At 37.8% G+C, this 17052-nt stretch overlaps 1 protein-coding gene across 2 annotated transcripts in view; it reads left to right on the top strand.

Annotated features, from left to right (window-relative positions):
- The first annotated feature begins 225 nt into the window (after positions 1-225).
- LOC145988613 (protein Fe65 homolog) overlaps positions 226-17052 on the top strand; it is a 486515-nt gene continuing 469688 nt past the window's right edge. For both annotated transcript variants that reach the window (XM_083123618.1, XM_083123617.1), the window contains exon 1: positions 226-328. The gene's annotated coding sequence lies outside the window, so the exon portion shown is untranslated. The remainder of the gene's footprint in view (positions 329-17052) is intronic.

Here is a 17052-nt window from a genome sequence, read left to right as displayed (position 1 = left end):
TGGTCCTTAAGCTGCTCCTGCATATGTTACGTGTGGAATCTCCAGAGAACGGCGCTACGCCACTGGTTTTAATTTTATTTGATTTCTTCACGACCAATGTTTACAAATAAGTTTGGTTACAGCGTTGCATGCTTTGGTCGCCGCGCATCACAGTAGTGTTTTTTTCGCACCTTGTTCTTGTCTTTGCCACTAGTGTCCTCTATAATCGAAATTGACAGCAGAAGACTGTAGAATTGCGCTTGCGTGTGGTTGTTATTCAATTGATTTTGCTAGCAAAATAATATTGTAATCGTTGCAGTTTAGTGTTTATAGGATATAGCTGTTTACGGTAAGTGCAAAAGATGAATCATCATTGTTATTTTTTTTTAGTTCATTCCTCTGGAAGTCTATATTTATTGACAAGTGCTTTTATTGATGACATTGTACTTTAGACAGACTGTCAATTGTAACCATGGCAATAATTTACGAAACAGTTGTTTAGAAAATAAACGTTTATAACGTGACGAACTAGTTACATTTGAAGGAACATTTCAAGCGCAAAATATTTTTTTTTAATCCAAAATTTGACATAATATATATTAATGTCTCGTAAACATTTATTGACTGCTCTCTGGAGAAACACGCCGGCCTCCAAATATTCTTTATTAATCTTTTCATGTACTCGCATGATTTCGTATGTAATACTTCTGGAGAAACACTAATAAATATTACCATGCGTGCCCAAAGTCTCCATAAAATGAATGTAGTGGGTGTTACAACACATATTTTTTTAATTATCTCCATTTTCTTCTTCTTATTTTTTGTAAACTGATTTGCTAACGATTGAAAATTGTAGAAATGCGAGCCCTTTGGACGCTGCGTTAACATGGTTGTTTATGTGACTTACACAGATAAAATTTAGCTATTTCCAACAACACCATAATAGATTAGGTTCGTTTTTGTCATGATAGTTCAAACAGCATATATGTATTACACTATATGATGTGTGAAAAAAATCAGCTGGGGAAAATTCCAATAATACTTGAAGCAGGGGGCTAGGTGTCCCACCCCAAGTGCCAATAATTATCAACAAGGGAGGGGGCATCCCACTTGCCCACTCCATCAAATATCACCCTAGAAATGTATCAGTTTTCTTTTTTATGTGTGGTATTGTATTGCTTGGTTGTTAGTATAATTTTTTGTACTACTTTACTATACCTGAGACACCTATCAATGATTTATTTCACAATTTTTTACATTGCTAACGTACTGTTCTGCATTGCGAAACATTTCTTTAGGTGAAATAATGAATTTCTAACGAAAATAATGTATATTTCTTACATTAACGAGAACTTACTGTTGTGCCTTATTTCCCACAAACCATCCACGGGTAGCCCCAAAAACCATTGACGTTAGCCCAAAAAATTGACGATAGCCCCACGAACCATCACGGGGACGAGGTATGCCTACTAGGTTAGGTTAGGTTCCATTAGCACTCCTTTCGTTCAATTTAACATAGGCCTATATGGACAATACGAGAGTGTATTGTGCTCTCGTGCACAAAGCAAATGGTGGCAGCAGCAATAGCACGTCGGAAATAGATTTTCGTAGAAAACCACATGCATTCGCATTAAAATGGATCAAAACTACATTCCCGAACATCAACAACGCTACAGTAAAAAAAGTAAAAAAAAAGTAAAGTGTTCCCCTGTGCATAGCACCACGCCATGAAGGCGTATAGGGGGTGTGGGGGTAACGCCCCACACTTTCTTGATCCAGTCGTGAGTGGGGGTGATGTGATCAGCATCACGCCCCTGACCGCCTTTACCCCCCAGGGTTTCCCCCAGGTACCCATGTTATTCGACGCTGGGTGGGTGCCGGGGCCGCTTCCACCATTAGAAAAGTTCCCGGATTTGAACCGGCCGGGGATCGAACCCGGGACCTTTAGCATGGTAGTCAGACACGTTACCGACTGAGCCACCGCAGCCACAGAAAATTATTTGCGTAAGTACTTTCTCCTGTAAATTTGAAGAAATCTGTCTCCGGTATGGTAAAGTGTTACCTAATTTTTATTACCTGAACTAGTAAAAATCCTTCCGACCCACACCCCTAGGGGTGCCAGGGTGTCTTACCCTCACAGTATTGTAAGTCATATGTGTACCAAGTTTGGTCATCATGATTGCCACCAATTAGCTTAAAATAACTTTATTTCCTGTGGGAATTGCATTGATCAAATACTTTTTTAGCCACCAGTTACACTATGAGTAAGAATAAAATCACCTGTTTTGGTTTGCTGTCACAACAAATACTTGAAAGTTTACATGACACTTTCTGAAAATCACTATTGTAACCGTAAAGTTAAATGTATGTTGTTATGATATAATCAGTTGTTTTACTATTAATACAAAGCTAAAACCAGCGGCGTGGCATAAAAAGTTGCTTCAATGAAATTACAACATTGTTAAACACGTTAACCAATATTGTTGCCGTCGAGTAGATATTGCAGAGGACATTTTTTTCTGCAGCTGTCAGAAGAGAAGAGGGAGAACATACCGCTACCCTCAAGAGGTAACAAGAGGAGCAGGTGCCAATGCAAGGGAAGAGCAGGGAAAGACTTTGGGGCAAGTGTGGTCTGGGGTTATTCATATGCCTGTTTAGGGGCCCAGTTGCCGGTGAGGCCTGCCGGACACAGGCCAGTATTGTCACATTGGATTGGCAGAAAAGAGCTAAATCCCACCTAAAATGGGGATACTATTTCTGTGAAGCAACTAGAGCTAGACTGTAAAGTCAAGGCTGGATTTAACTACAAAAGTACAAATGAGACGAGTTAGGTATTAGACGAAAAGATAGTTCTGTGGTGCGATTCGTGATTTGGACAACGTACAGCTGGGCTTCCCTTCCCTTCCACACTGACTGTCACTGGAGGAGGGGAGTTCTGTCGTCTGCTCACCACACAAATGTCAAACTGACCCTATAAAAGTGTGATTCTTCTTCCCCTTTGCACCTCATTGCGAAGAAACAGACAGATGAAGAATTGACAGGGGTATGTGACTTCATTGTATTTTCGCAGTAACCGTTTCATGAGTGGTAGTTCTTTCAAGGAGTGTTTGTGCCTAAATCACTGTGCGGATTGCAAAAAAGAGCGAGATGAACAAAAATCTAGGTCGAAGACATGGTATTTTTCTGGGGGAGGGGGGTGATAACATCTAGCAGGCATGATTGTCCTACTGATGGCTGATAACACTTTTGAGAAAGTCACGCCAACCCCCTGTCTAAAACTAACACCATGTTTGTTTCATGATTTGCAGTCATCACATTCAGTGACAGAAATAAAAACCAGATACCAATTTTTGGGCAGTAAATGCTTTCTTAGGTTTAATTTATTTATGAGTTATTGGGTGATTGAGATCAGTTCTGCAGCTTGTTTATTACTGTGATTATGTGTGGGTGTTTTTACCCAGCTGTGGTTTTCTAGTTTGTTTCGGAAAGAACAAATTAAGTTTCAAATTTTAAATTGCTTAAATTTTGATCTACACTTTATTTTACATGTGAAAATCATTAAATATTGGAACTTTACACATTGTTTTTTCAGTATGTTCCTATTGTTTTTGCACACATGTCTCTTTGGCATAAGATCAACAATATTTTCAATCAACTTCTGCATGGGTATTAAACAGAATGACAGCATTATCGATGATTATTTTAAACAATTTGGGCATGGTAAACATCAAGTTCATCGCCAACTGTTCTCGCAATTTTAATTGGTTCTGAGAAGATGGTTCCAGAATGCATGCTGCTGTATAATGTTTCACATCACACACTAAACAATTTCTACATAATACATAGCTTTACACAATTCATTAGTGCACACATTCACAATTTTGTGATCTTGTTGCATTTAGTTTCTTTTTCTTTCCAGTGTCTTGGCAGAGTACAGATTGGGACATTGTTACCATATTTTCTAATGGGAAAAAGAGGACATCTTATTACAAAATTTCAGCAAAAATTTAAATTAATGAACACTTATATTACATTTCTTTTCTACATGTTTGTTTATGCTGTAGAACTCATAATTACACTATTTTCACCATGTCTTCTGACAATTTGATGTAACGTCTCACAAAAAGATAAACTTGAAAGTTAAGAATTTCTATTTTGGCAAAGAAGCATGCTAAATCAACTAGCTGCTACACAATACCACTTTCAAATGATTGTAAATGCAAGTTTCCTGTTGTTATTAATGGTGTTTAAGTATCAGTTCTAGCGTTGATCATATTCACATTTGAACTTACTCGATGTCAGGCAAGCATGTTGTGACTTGCTATGCTTATTTATAACATTTTAAATTTTTTGTTAGAATTTGTAGGAAACCCAGCCACTTTTACTCTGAAAAGAAAAATCTTCCCCGATGCCCTTTTTATGAACTTAAAAGGGATTGCAGTAACCCTAGGTTGCGATACACTGCTGTAAAGCATACTTTTGCATTTAAGTATCGCTAAGATTAATTTGTTTTCTTTCCTCCTGTATGAAACAAATCAATGAAGATATGATGCTTGTTCCAAATTATCTACAATAACAACAGGGTGAAATATGTTCAGAGTGTTTGCACCAGTGCTGGATCTACAAGCCACAAAAGCCCGCAGTGTGGGGGGCAGAGACAAGTAAGACTTTAGGGGGTCCTCAGCCATTCCTTGACATAGTAGAGGTTTCGTATATGCCTATGTAAAATTAAACATAGGTACTCAGGGGTACAGAAACAAATACAATATATACAGGTAAAGTTAAAATTCCCTGTGCATATAGCACCGTGCCATGAAGGCACATTTAGGGTATGTGGGTGTAGAGCCTCGCATACTTTCGATGCCGCCCATCTTGGAGGTGATGTGATCAGCATCACACTGTGGCCTCATTTATCTACCCCCGCGTACCATTTGATTTGAGGCTGGGTGGGCCATAGTGTCGCTTTATGCAGGGACAAAGCTGGAAAAATTCCTACTTTAGATCACCCACCCTGGGTTTCCTGCATGGCACTCAGACTAGAATCTAATAAGGCTAGAATTACACGAGAAATGTCGTGGTGAAGGTTTCTTCAACCTATGTTTAATTAGGAAAAAGTCATGACTGCATGATTGTACTTCCCATTTAAAATTTTGAGTTGAATTCAATATGGCGGACGTCTGCTTGGAACAGACCAATGTGGTTCCCCCTAAACCTAACCTGTTTCTATCATGGCCAACTATACCCAGCCAAACTCCTTTACTTTTTATAGGTGGTGTTGAGGGACTTTTGAATCACACTGTAGGCCCTCATATGTGGAGGGACTTTTGAATCACACTGTAGGCCCTCATATGTGACTGTTAACATGAGATCAAGATTACACACACACCCACGCCTGCACACGTGCCTAAAGGTTGGTAGGTAGAGGGGGGGCCTTTGGTAGGCAGGGGGGCAAAGATACTATAGTATAGTATAGTATATTTTCCTTTGTAGATAAGATTTTGCAGGGGCAAAAGTGGCGAAAAATGCCCCCCTTTCTGCCACTGTGGCCATGTGTGTGGAAACACCCAAATATTTTGAATCAATTAATCACTCACTTACCCTTGTATCTTCACGTTGGGGTGGAACTGGATTTTGCTAGCTTTCACTTCAACTTGCATTGGTGGACCTTGGATAGATAATAAGGTGCAGTTACATTTTAGACATTCACTATATATTTATGAACAGTACATTGATTACTTTATAACACACATTGTTTCACAAATTTGTTGTTTGAGCTACTGGTTATGTCAGTATTGTCAAGTAACTACCAATGCAGAACATATCTATATTTTTGTTGTTTTACATAATGTTTCTGCCACTTTTGTTAATCACAGTGATGAAAATAAGTGATGGTTGAATGAAATTGTTAATGGTACACTGCCAATAACACGTGTGCCCAGGCTAGGACTTAAACGTGGAAACTTTGGTGGTGAGATCAAAATTCAACCACTTAATGTGCTCTGCCACCAAGTCGGCCAGTGCAGAATGGAATGAATATTACTGTAGGTATTTAGTAAAGTATTTTCCTGGTGTCTTGCTAATTTTTTACTCCCCTACCTTTATATGTTAATTATAAAGGTAAGAATGGATGTGAAACATGATAGATAGATATCAAACCATTCTTCAAAACCACTGACTGTGTAATGTGATTCACTAAGTACCAGACTTTCAAGGCTGGCAGCAATGTCACTCTCTGCTTTTCCTCTTCCTTGCTTTTGTAGACTCATGATTTTCAACTTTTTCACAAATTTTATGTTGTTTTTCTACCATTTTTTGTATCGTTTGTAAACCAGGGAGAACTTATCAAACAGAAAGTGGTAATAATCAAATAATTAAGAACCTTTTTTTAACTTTTGCAAAATTTTCGTGATATGGTACTATACAAGCTTATGACACACTATATGTTCTTTTATATTTATAAGATAGCAGTTGAAACTTGTGAGGCACTAACAAAATTCAAAATATGTAAGTAGGCAAAAAAGACACTAAAGTGTGTGGAAGTGTGGAATATTGTAGGTACTAAAATAAGCCCTAAATGCTTCTTCAAATTTTCCACTTTCTACTTTTGTCTTTTATCGGATGAGACATTGGTCAGTATTGAGTCATGTCAATTTTATGACATCTATAACAATAAAGAGTAGTCTTTTGCCTAACATCCAGTCTCTACTCATGAGAAATGTAGTTTTTCTAAAAGGAAGTAAATTATTCTTTCTATCTAGAGCAGTGATAATCTAACTACCTTAGCCATGCAACTGTTTCACATATATGCTAACACAGGCTGGTGCACGAAATGTCATACAATTTGTTTTGTTGATTACACATTTATTTATCATCGAAATATTACAAACTTAATGCATAGTTAATTATCTGAGTATGGAAAGTTAGTTTAGTGCAGAATGTGTTCAATGTGTCCATGGTTCACAACCTCTTGCAAGGGAACCTTTACATTTGTCACAACCCTTCAGCACAAGTCTTCCAAAATTGCATGGCACAACTGCACGATTAGAGTTGCGCTACATTTTCAGGCTTCCTTGCGAATACCTTATCTTTTTTTAAAAAAAAACAACAAAAAAATCACATGGATTAATATCCGGGCTATGAGGGGGCCACTGTCTCCCACCTTCATGACATTCTGGAAACCGATGTGACATTACATGCACATTAAACATCTCATACAGGAAATCATGAACAATGTCTGCAGTATGTGGGCGGGCTCCGTCTTGCATGAGCCACTGAGTGTGTAAAGGAGACCTGTTACTAACAGCTGAGGAATAAATCTGTTCTCCAATATGTCCTTGTATCGCTCTTTGTTCACTGTTTCATCAAAGAAAAAAGGTCCGATGATTCCATGGGTTGAAGTTGCTGCCCACACATTGACCTTTTCTCCATAATTCTCACTTTCATGCAGTCACTTGCCCAGAATTGAACATTTTGCTTATTCACCACACCATTTAAATGAAAGTACGCCTCGTCGGTAAACCAAGTGTTGTGCAGAACATGATTTTCCTCCACTAACCACGAGGCATCATTCCTTGTCCACTGCTGTTAGATTGTGAACAACTGTCTTTTTGTAAGGGAAGAAGTGAAGATCAGAGTGGACAATCCTTTGGATTGACCTACGAGATATTCCTAACTCGGCAGCTGCCCTCCTTGTTGATTTGCTGGGACTTCGTGTCAAAGCCACGCGAACTGCTTGAATGTTTTCAGGTGTGCGGACACTTGATGGGCACCACCGATTGTTCTCCAACACAGAGCCAGTGGCATCCAATTGCTGACACAATCTGCAAATTGTCTGTTTGCAGGGAGCCCATCTTGTACCAAAGTGTGCACGAAAATGTCTTTGTGTCGCCACCAAACTATTCGTTTCTGCAAAAAAAAATTACAACTTTCACCTTCTGTTGGACACTCAACCGGCCATTATCCGCCATCTTGCAAACTGCTGTTTCGCAGGAAGTTAGAGTCCGATACTGATTTCTCCTGACATCTACCAGATTTTCCATGAACCAACTCACCCGAATATGCATTTTGAACATTCAATATATGATATTAAAAATGTTATGGGATTATTGAATAATAGGGCATTTTGTGCACCACCCTGTACATGATTAGCTACCAAGTGTAGATAGAGTTTTTTCTTGACTTGAAGGCAACTTTCAGACCAAGTGACATGTGACACACACATGCTGCTTGGGAAGGAACCAAACAACAGCAACATGTGTCACTTTGATGTGAAATCTCCCTTAAAAACTTTTAAGCTGCCTCAGTTGTTAAGTGACAATATTGGTCTCAGCCCTGAAGTTCCTGGGTTCAAGTCCTATCCTGGGCATGATTGGTCTCTGTTAGTGTCCTTGGATCAATTTGATCTAATCATCACCCATCATAATGATCACAATAAGAATAAAGGGGAAGAAAAGCAACATGGAATAACAAAAATGCGAATACAATAAAAACTTGAAGGCATAATGAAATCAAGTGAATAAATAAACATGTAATTTTAAACTTCTGTTTGTATGATCTCCAAATTTAGAAAATTTTAAAAAAATAGATGTTCACATTTTCTAGGTTCTGAGATATGAACAAATCGCTTTAGATTAACTTTTATCTCTCACCACTAGGCAGGACGATGGAGCTAATTTATGTTGTTAAGTTACTATTTGGTAGCGATATATCAGTGCACCAAGATTTATCTTTATAGCTCTGAAAGTTACTGACATACCTTTACAGTCTGTGCCAGGAGTCTGTGGAACAATGGTAAAGATGGGGACAAAGTGAGTGGGTTGCAATCGTGTTGCGCCCTCTATACAATCCTTTTCCTTCTCATGTGTTCATTGGTCGAGCTCTCTCCAGCAACTCCTTGTGCAGGAAACTTGGTTCTGTTAACTTGCGTCACTTGCTTCTGCAATTTTAATTGAATATTTAGGCCTCCCCAATAGCGTAGTGGTAATGATGTTGCCTTGTGATCCGGGTTCAATACACAAAGGTATACCATGGACTGGTAAACTTATTTGCCTGTGATTTGTTATTCAGGATTTCATATGTGGATGTGAGTAGTGCATATTTTCACATTGATCCACATTTTGTTATCATCACTGATATAACGTAAAGTTTTGTAAATGACAACAATCCTAAAACATGAGGCTTATTGCACGTTCCGTTGTTATCTATGTCATCAGTTCATTCATCATTTGCTATCCTAACAAAGAAATAGAAAAACACATGCATTAATTATTTTTTATGAATTCACAGTGGCGTGAATGCATATCAAGGGGTACAGAAGAGAAAATATTGGTTGCTTGACCATTTTTGAAAAATAGTATATTTCGTGTGGTGTGAGCCTCATATCTTGAGAGTTCAGAACAAGAACAACTGTTATTTTATATTTATTATTACTGATTTCAATATGGAGGACATTTCTTAATCATGGTGTGTGTCATTTTCTAAATTTGTAACTTCCTTATCTCAACTCTGATAAGTCCTACAACAAGAAGACAAGTGCTCCCCTGTGCTTTGCACCACGCCATGAAGGCATATAGGGGGTGTGAAGTTAGAGCCTCACACTTTCTTGATCACAACCAAAGATGGGGGTGACGTGATCAGCACCACGTCCCTGGCTGCCTTTACCCTCTGCAGTTTCCTCCAGGTGCCCACTTTATTCAATTTTGGGTGGGCACTGGAGCCACTTGAACAGGTGGAAAAGATTCCGGTTCTCCCTGGGATCAAAAACAGGTCTCTTGCATGGTAGTCAGACATCCTAACGACTGAGCTACCGTGGCTTTAAGCACATTATAGGCTACAATTATATTTGTATATAATATCCTAAAAATATTCCTTCATAATAAATCTGAAGGTCAATATTTTGTATCGTAAATGCTCAAAATGTAATTTTCAGAATTTTTTTTTAGAGGGAAGGTAGTTTGTTTAACACTCCATTTTTTTTTTTTTTTTTTTGCAATTACCTGTGCACCAATAGTGTACGTCATAATTAGCCTATTTGAAGCTTGAAACTTGAGTAATTTTTTTTCTACAGGGTCAGAAACTTGTACAGTTTATGAAAAATCAATAACAAATTCAGAGTTAAATATCTCTGGTGGGGAGTTATTTAAAAATCTGAAGTTTGTACACAGTACAGTACTATATGATAAGTAACTTCAGTTAAAATTTTGAGTTTGAGATTCAAGTGGTTTAAGAGATACGGTCATACAAAACTCATGGAAACGCAATAATTCGTGTTAAGATACGAGTATGTCTAATTTTATTTTTTATTAACATATTTTGTATTAAAATTCTGTAAACTACAACTTGGAATGTAAATGAGTTTGATTATTTATTAATTAAATTCTATAGGAGTGTAGAGGTTTTGAAATGTTTTTCAGTATTTGAAGACTGCAGGTCTTAACAAGTCTGGACAGGCACAAACTTGCAATGCTGTGTCAGCATTAGTTCCAGTTTGTTTGAGTTGTGTTCCAGTGTGCACATTTATCTTTTCCAAACATGGTGATACAGTGTTCTGTAGGTGTTTTGTCAAATGAAGAATTCTACAAATGTGTTTATAGGACAGTACAAAAGGAATTAAAGAAAATGAGTGAGTTTTATGAAGAACAACAACAGCTGTGGTTTTTTTTATGCGAGTTCTCTCTGTAAGTACCATGAAATCAAGTATCTCTTAAAGTGTCACCATCTTTTCGGACGGTGCTGCAGCAATCCTTTAAAAATCCAGAAAAAGAGAATCACTAAAGGGCTTAGGGAAATTCTTCCAGATCATATTTCTATAAAAATGAACTACAATTTAAAAGCTTGTTTCAGGTAAATCGCTGTGCTCCCACTTGTTACAAAAAAATATATTTGAACCACTAGAAACTGTTGAAAGAGAGGAATGTGTTCCTCCTCCTCAGTAGCGTAACTAAGATCACGTTCCCCCCCCCTGCATTATTGGCAAATGGGCCCCCTTCTTTGAATCTTCCTCTTATTCGAGTTCTTAGTCTGGTGTTAACCTCGTTTAATATCTAAGAAACTAAAAGTTAAAATATACAAAACAGTGTTATATGTATGCGAAACTTGGTCCCTTACATTGAAAGAGGAACATAAATTGAGAGTATATGAAAATAAGATCCTTCGGAAAATATTTGGACATTAAAGGGATGAGGAGACAGGTGAGTGGAGAAGGTTACATAATTTAGAAGTACATAATTTGTATTCATGTCCAGATATTATTAGAATAATTAAATCAAGAAGACTTAGGTGGGCAGGCCATGTGGCACGAATGGGAGAGGAAAGAGCAGTTTACGGCATTCTTGTTGGGAAACCTGATGGTAAGAGACCAGTAGGAAGACGAAGATGGAGGGATAATGTTGAGATGGACCTAAAGGAAATCGGTAGGGATGGAAAAGATTATATAGATCATGCTCAGGATAGGGACAGATGGAAGGCCTGTGTTGCTGCAGCCATGAACCTTCAGGTTCAAGAAGGGTAGAGAGTTAGTTAGTTAGTTAGTGTGATGTTAACACAAGTAAACATAACTGATTCCATCTGACCTTACTTTTGTGAAACTAAATTAACTTACCATTGGCAGATCTTCATCACACTTTCCCAAAGGGTCGTTGTTTCGAGGACATGAATTCCTTTACCACACTCTCAATGTTATGTTCTGGCTTTCTTCACTTTCAATGGAGAGTAAGGCTAACGAACTAAGCCTCATCTGTGACAAAGTACTACGTAGATAGGTTTTTATAAGTTCAAGTTTGCTGAATGAGTGTTCAGGGGATGCTGTAGTAACTGGCAGAGTGAGGAACAGCTGCAGAGTGGTACAACTTCTACCACAGTTTTTCTTTTTAAAACAAGGAAAAAAACTCATATGTGAAAGAATGAACATTAGCAAGCATCACATTATTGAATATGGACGAGATTACATTCTAGAGTTAATAACGTACGAGGGTACGGGCTGGGCACAGGCCCCCCTTTCCCTGGTCCCCCCATGCACTGCGGGCCCGTTAGTTACGCCAGTGTTCCTCCTGAACATTTAAAAAATGTGGACCCTGCTTGTGCTCTATTAGGGGTTTTGTCGGCATCTAAAATGAGGAAATTGAGCTCAGAGAAGAGACTTCCTGCCATGAAAGCAAAGATAGGGAAGGTTTCAGGTGCTTTAGAAAGAAATCTTGAGATGTGTAATGGAAAATCCTGAAGAAAATGTAGATCCAGAGATCAGTTTGAGGAACTGATCGACAGAGAAATGTACCATGTCAGACAAGGAGAAGGTGAAAATCATAAGTCTGCTACCTGAGTCATGGTCTCGAAAGAGAATAGCTACAGAGTTGTATCGGAGCGTTTGGTAAGCTTGACTTGAGAACTAGTGAAAGATCAGGCCATTCCACCAGAACTAGGAAAGAGGCATGGTGTTGGCATTGGACCAGAGACCGTGACTAAAGTCGAAAATGATGATTACAGTCATCTCTGTCCAGGCAAGAAAGACTATCTGTAAAAATAAGTATAATATGAAATGTATGAAATATTATGTTTATGTACTTGTAAAAACCATAAATTACAATAGAAATTATTCTACAATATAAGCAATACCTGCATACAAGAAGAATTTGTAATCTCAATTAAAATATTTTGTAAATTTTCTTCCTCTGTTAAAATTCTAATATATCTATGTATCAAATATATTTCAGTTCCATTTCAGGATTGTAATGTTGTTGATTTACATTTCAGATTATGGTTTACAGAATTTGAACACAAAATATATAATGTTAATAAAAAATGAAATTAGACATGTCTTATTTAACATGAATTATTGAATTTTTCATGAGTTTTGCATGACCGTATCTCTTAAACCACTTGAATCTCAAACTCAAAATTTTAACTTAAGTTACTTATCATAGAGTACTGTATTGTGTACAAATTTCAGATTTTTAAATAACTGTCCACCAGAGATATTTTACCCTAAATGTGGAAATATTAAAAAAAAAGTACATGTTTATGACCCTGTAGAAATGAAACTACTCAAGTTTCAAGCTTCAAATAATTATGACGTACACTGTTGGTGCACAGTGAGAAAAAAAATGAAGTGTTAAAGCAAACAAAATTTTGACCCAAAGATTTATTATGATGGAATAATTTTTAGGGTATTATACACAAATATAATTGTAGCCTATAATGTGCTTATCATCACAGATTTTGTCTCATTGTTCTAGGACTTCCAGAGTTGAGATAAGGAAGTTACTGCTGACGCTTACCACTTAACCTTTATCCTAAGCATCACAGAAATTGCAATATTGGTTCCTTATGTTGATTGTCAAATTATTTTTTCATGGCTTTTGCACTGTTATTGGAATGATGGTGTGTTGGTTTATTTTCTTCTGCGTTATGTACTTGACATGTTTCTGCAAAGTTTGTAATCAAATAATATCTACGTAGAGTTGTCAGTTTAGTTGAATATTACTTCTGTTCAAAATTGCTCGTGTAGCTTTTCCAATATACTTTCAGGCATTATCTTTGGAAACAGCTTACTGATTTAGCAGTGTAACAAATACAAATGTTAAGAATTAACACTGAAATAACCCTCATTATACTTATGTATTTTTGGTACACTTCAGAACACTTAATCTTCAGTCGCTTTCTGTCTAGAGGTGTACTAAATGGATATCAATCTTTTAGAGAGTATTGAGATTTTGGGAGTGAACATACTGTGGATTAATTGCATAAAACTTACTATTCACAATACATCTAACAATATTAGTTGTTGTTGACTTCCATGTCAGAATGGTGATGCTACGAGGGCCACTATTTATATTTTGAGCCTTGGCAACACTGATTGAAGTTAGGCGCGATTTGACGTTTGCACGGAATCGTCTGGCATTATTGACCATAACGTACTTCAAATATTTTGTCAATAGCTTGATTTGTGTTGTTTATGTTGCCTTGGAGATTGCGCGACAACAATAAAATGGAATTAACTCGTGAGCATTTTCGTGCGATGATTTTTTACGATTTTCGACGTGGATTATCAAGACAAGAGTGCATCGATCAACTTACTTCCACATTTGGCGATGAAGCCCCATCCTTTGCCAGTGTGAAACGCTGGTATAACGAATTTAATCGTGGCCGCCATTCGCTCACCGACGGGATTCGCGAAGGTCGTCCAAAATCAGTTGTTGTTCAAGAAAACATTGATGCTGTGCAAAACCTAATACTGCAAGATCGTCATGTGACATACTGTGAGATTGAGGCAACGATAGGCATTAGTTCCACCAGCACATATAAAATATTACATGATCATTTAGCTGTGAGAAAGGTATGTTCTCGTTGGATCCCACACAATTTGACAAAAACTGAAAAAGACGCTCGCGTCAATTGGTGCAAACAAATGTTCAATAAATACAATCGTGGTGCTTCAAAAGACGTATATAAGATTGTAACAGGTGACGAATCATGGATATATGCATATGAGCCGGAACGTAAACAGCAGTCGACTGTATGGGTGTTTCAAGATGAACCCAATCCAACAAAAGTTGTTCCAGCTGTCACACATCTCGTCTAACAACCGACTTTATGAACAGTCAAAAAATCGAATTGATGGGTCATCCGCCGTACAGTCCGGATTTGGCACCCAATGACTTCTTCTTGTTCCCGAATGTCAAGAATAAGTTGCATGGACAACGATTTTCGTCGGCGGAAGACGCCGTTGATGCGTTCAAAAACCATATTATGGAGGTGTCTCAAGAAGATTGGAAAAACTGCTTTGACAAATGGTTCGAACGAATGCAAAAGTGTATTGACCATAAAGGAGAATACTTCGAAAAACAATAAAGCAGTTTTCAATGCCAAATTCCTGTTTTTTCATTGTTAGGCTCAAAATATAAATAGTGACCCTCGTATAATGCTAATGGCATGTGTTCCCATTGCGTTATATGAGAACCAGAGAAATGTAACTTAAAATATGCAGTTTTCAGTTTTGTCTAAATGAACTCCTCTGAAGAGCTCTATTTGGAGACATATCTCAACTTCTAATCCTTAGGAGTAAGGTGGAGTGACATGTCTCCAATTTACTTACCCTTTTTAAGAGTCAGTCTTATTCCTAATATTACATCATTGCCTCCTCACTCCTGTAAATTTGGCAATTTGAGTTAAGCCCCTCTGGTTCTCACACGACAATTGTATCTGTCCCAAGGTCCATTTCGTCAGTTCATTTTTCATCTCCATCATCACAATTAACCAAAGAGGCAGAAATACAAGAAGTGGAAAGAAAATAATAGTTACCACACCAGATTTTTTTTTGTCCATAAAAAAGTATGTGACCGATGATAAATATTCTATTTGTTGAATTAATATAAGCATTTCTGTTGATTATATGTGAGGTTGCCATTTGAGTGCCATGCTGCTAACCTGCTGACATGTGAAGCAGTATTATCAGGGTGGTATTTGATGGGGGAGTTGAATCTACCATATAGTTGCTAATTTTTACCACTTGTGGGAAATGTATAATTTGTATAATATCCCAATGATTCAAAAGTATTTACTGTGAATTTCACCCCCACTGGAAATTGTTAAAATAACACACTATGTATTGTCCAGTTATGCACTTCTGCATTCACTACAATGGAGAAGTGCTGTGGTTTACCTCCATTGCTTTGACTGATAGCCTAGTGTTTAAGGCTATTGCTTTTACGTAAATGGTCCCAGGTTTAATGAAGTGACTGACCTCCTTGTCCCAATTGTTGTTTATAAACATTGATTGTCCTTTCTGCCTTTACATTGTTTGTCTCAGTACCTGCATGGTGAATCCTGAAACTGTTTAATCACTTGAAAGTATAGTAATGTGTTGGATCTTCATGTAATTACTACCGTTTTCAGTCCAAGTTCTTCAATGTCACTTTTTTCTGTTTGCCCAGTGAATTATTTGAAAAGAAGCTCAAAAATGGGAAATTAAAAGGGGGCTATTATTTCACATCATTCATTCTTGGCGGAAGGTTCCGTCATTCTTTGTCACATCATTAATGAAATGTTAGGAGAGTAGTTTATTTAAGAATAGAGCAAATAGCTGTAGGCTATATCTTGGCAATACCAGAGTAATTCTTCTTGAATTTAGGGGGTCCGGACCCCAAGACCCCCCTAATACGTCCTTGATCGAAAGATACATTCTGGAATGGCGGCTGAGGACAAAAGCGACACATAAAGTTGAGAAGGAAGTGGTCAACAACTTCAGAGCTAGGAGGAAGAACCAAAACAGGCCACGTAAAAGAGTCCAGCAGGTGGTCCGTATGAATTTTCAAGCACGGCATTTCCTTACGAAGAAAAAACCACAACGTTCCGCCATTCTCGGTACAAGAGCTCGTGTTTTCTTCTCCTTTGCATTCTGGCCGGATCCAAGGTGGATAACCCTGGCAACATCTGGCCCCGAATGTCCGTCTGCAGGTAAACTTTCGCTGTCCAATCACGGATACCGAGCAGCCGGTTGCGTCGTAACATGATGCGAAGCACCAGCGCTCCCTCGCTTTGATTCTGAAAACGTTCAACATTCTAGAACTGACGGAAAATAAATATTTGTCTTCTGGTAGGCAGCCACGTATAGGAAGGCGCTCAATATGTGCTCAAAAACAACTTTTGAAAAAAATGAGAAAGAAATCAATTCCGTAAGGCGGGTCGAAGTTGTTCGATTTCATCGTTATTTGTGATGGTACCGAGATGATAACGAGACCATGAGTTCGGTTTTTAACCGAACTTGTCCACGGTATGGTATTACATTGAAAAATCTACCCAAACCAAATTTACTTTACTTTACTTTAGACATTCAAAACGGACACAATCTAATTATTTATAGATAAATCGTACATTTTTATAGTGTAAGTACAAAGTCAATCCGGGAAGGAGGATAAAATAAATAAGCCCTAATGCGGGAGTTCCCTGGAAATATGGGAGAGTTGGTCACTCTAGTCATAGTGGACTTTTGGTTCGATTCTGGTGGGGCGTTCAAAAATTTGCCAGTAAAGGTGCAAAAAAAAGGTGCCAATTTTCAGATGTAAAATTTATTGTGAGCAG

The sequence above is a fragment of the Lepisma saccharinum genome, chromosome 6 (assembly GCF_977018435.1).
Source record: "Lepisma saccharinum chromosome 6, izLepSacc3.1, whole genome shotgun sequence".
In the NCBI taxonomy this organism is placed as follows: Eukaryota; Metazoa; Arthropoda; class Insecta; order Zygentoma; family Lepismatidae; genus Lepisma; species Lepisma saccharinum.
The sequence above is the reverse complement of the archived record's forward strand: the minus strand, read 5'-3'. Positions and strand labels throughout refer to the sequence as shown.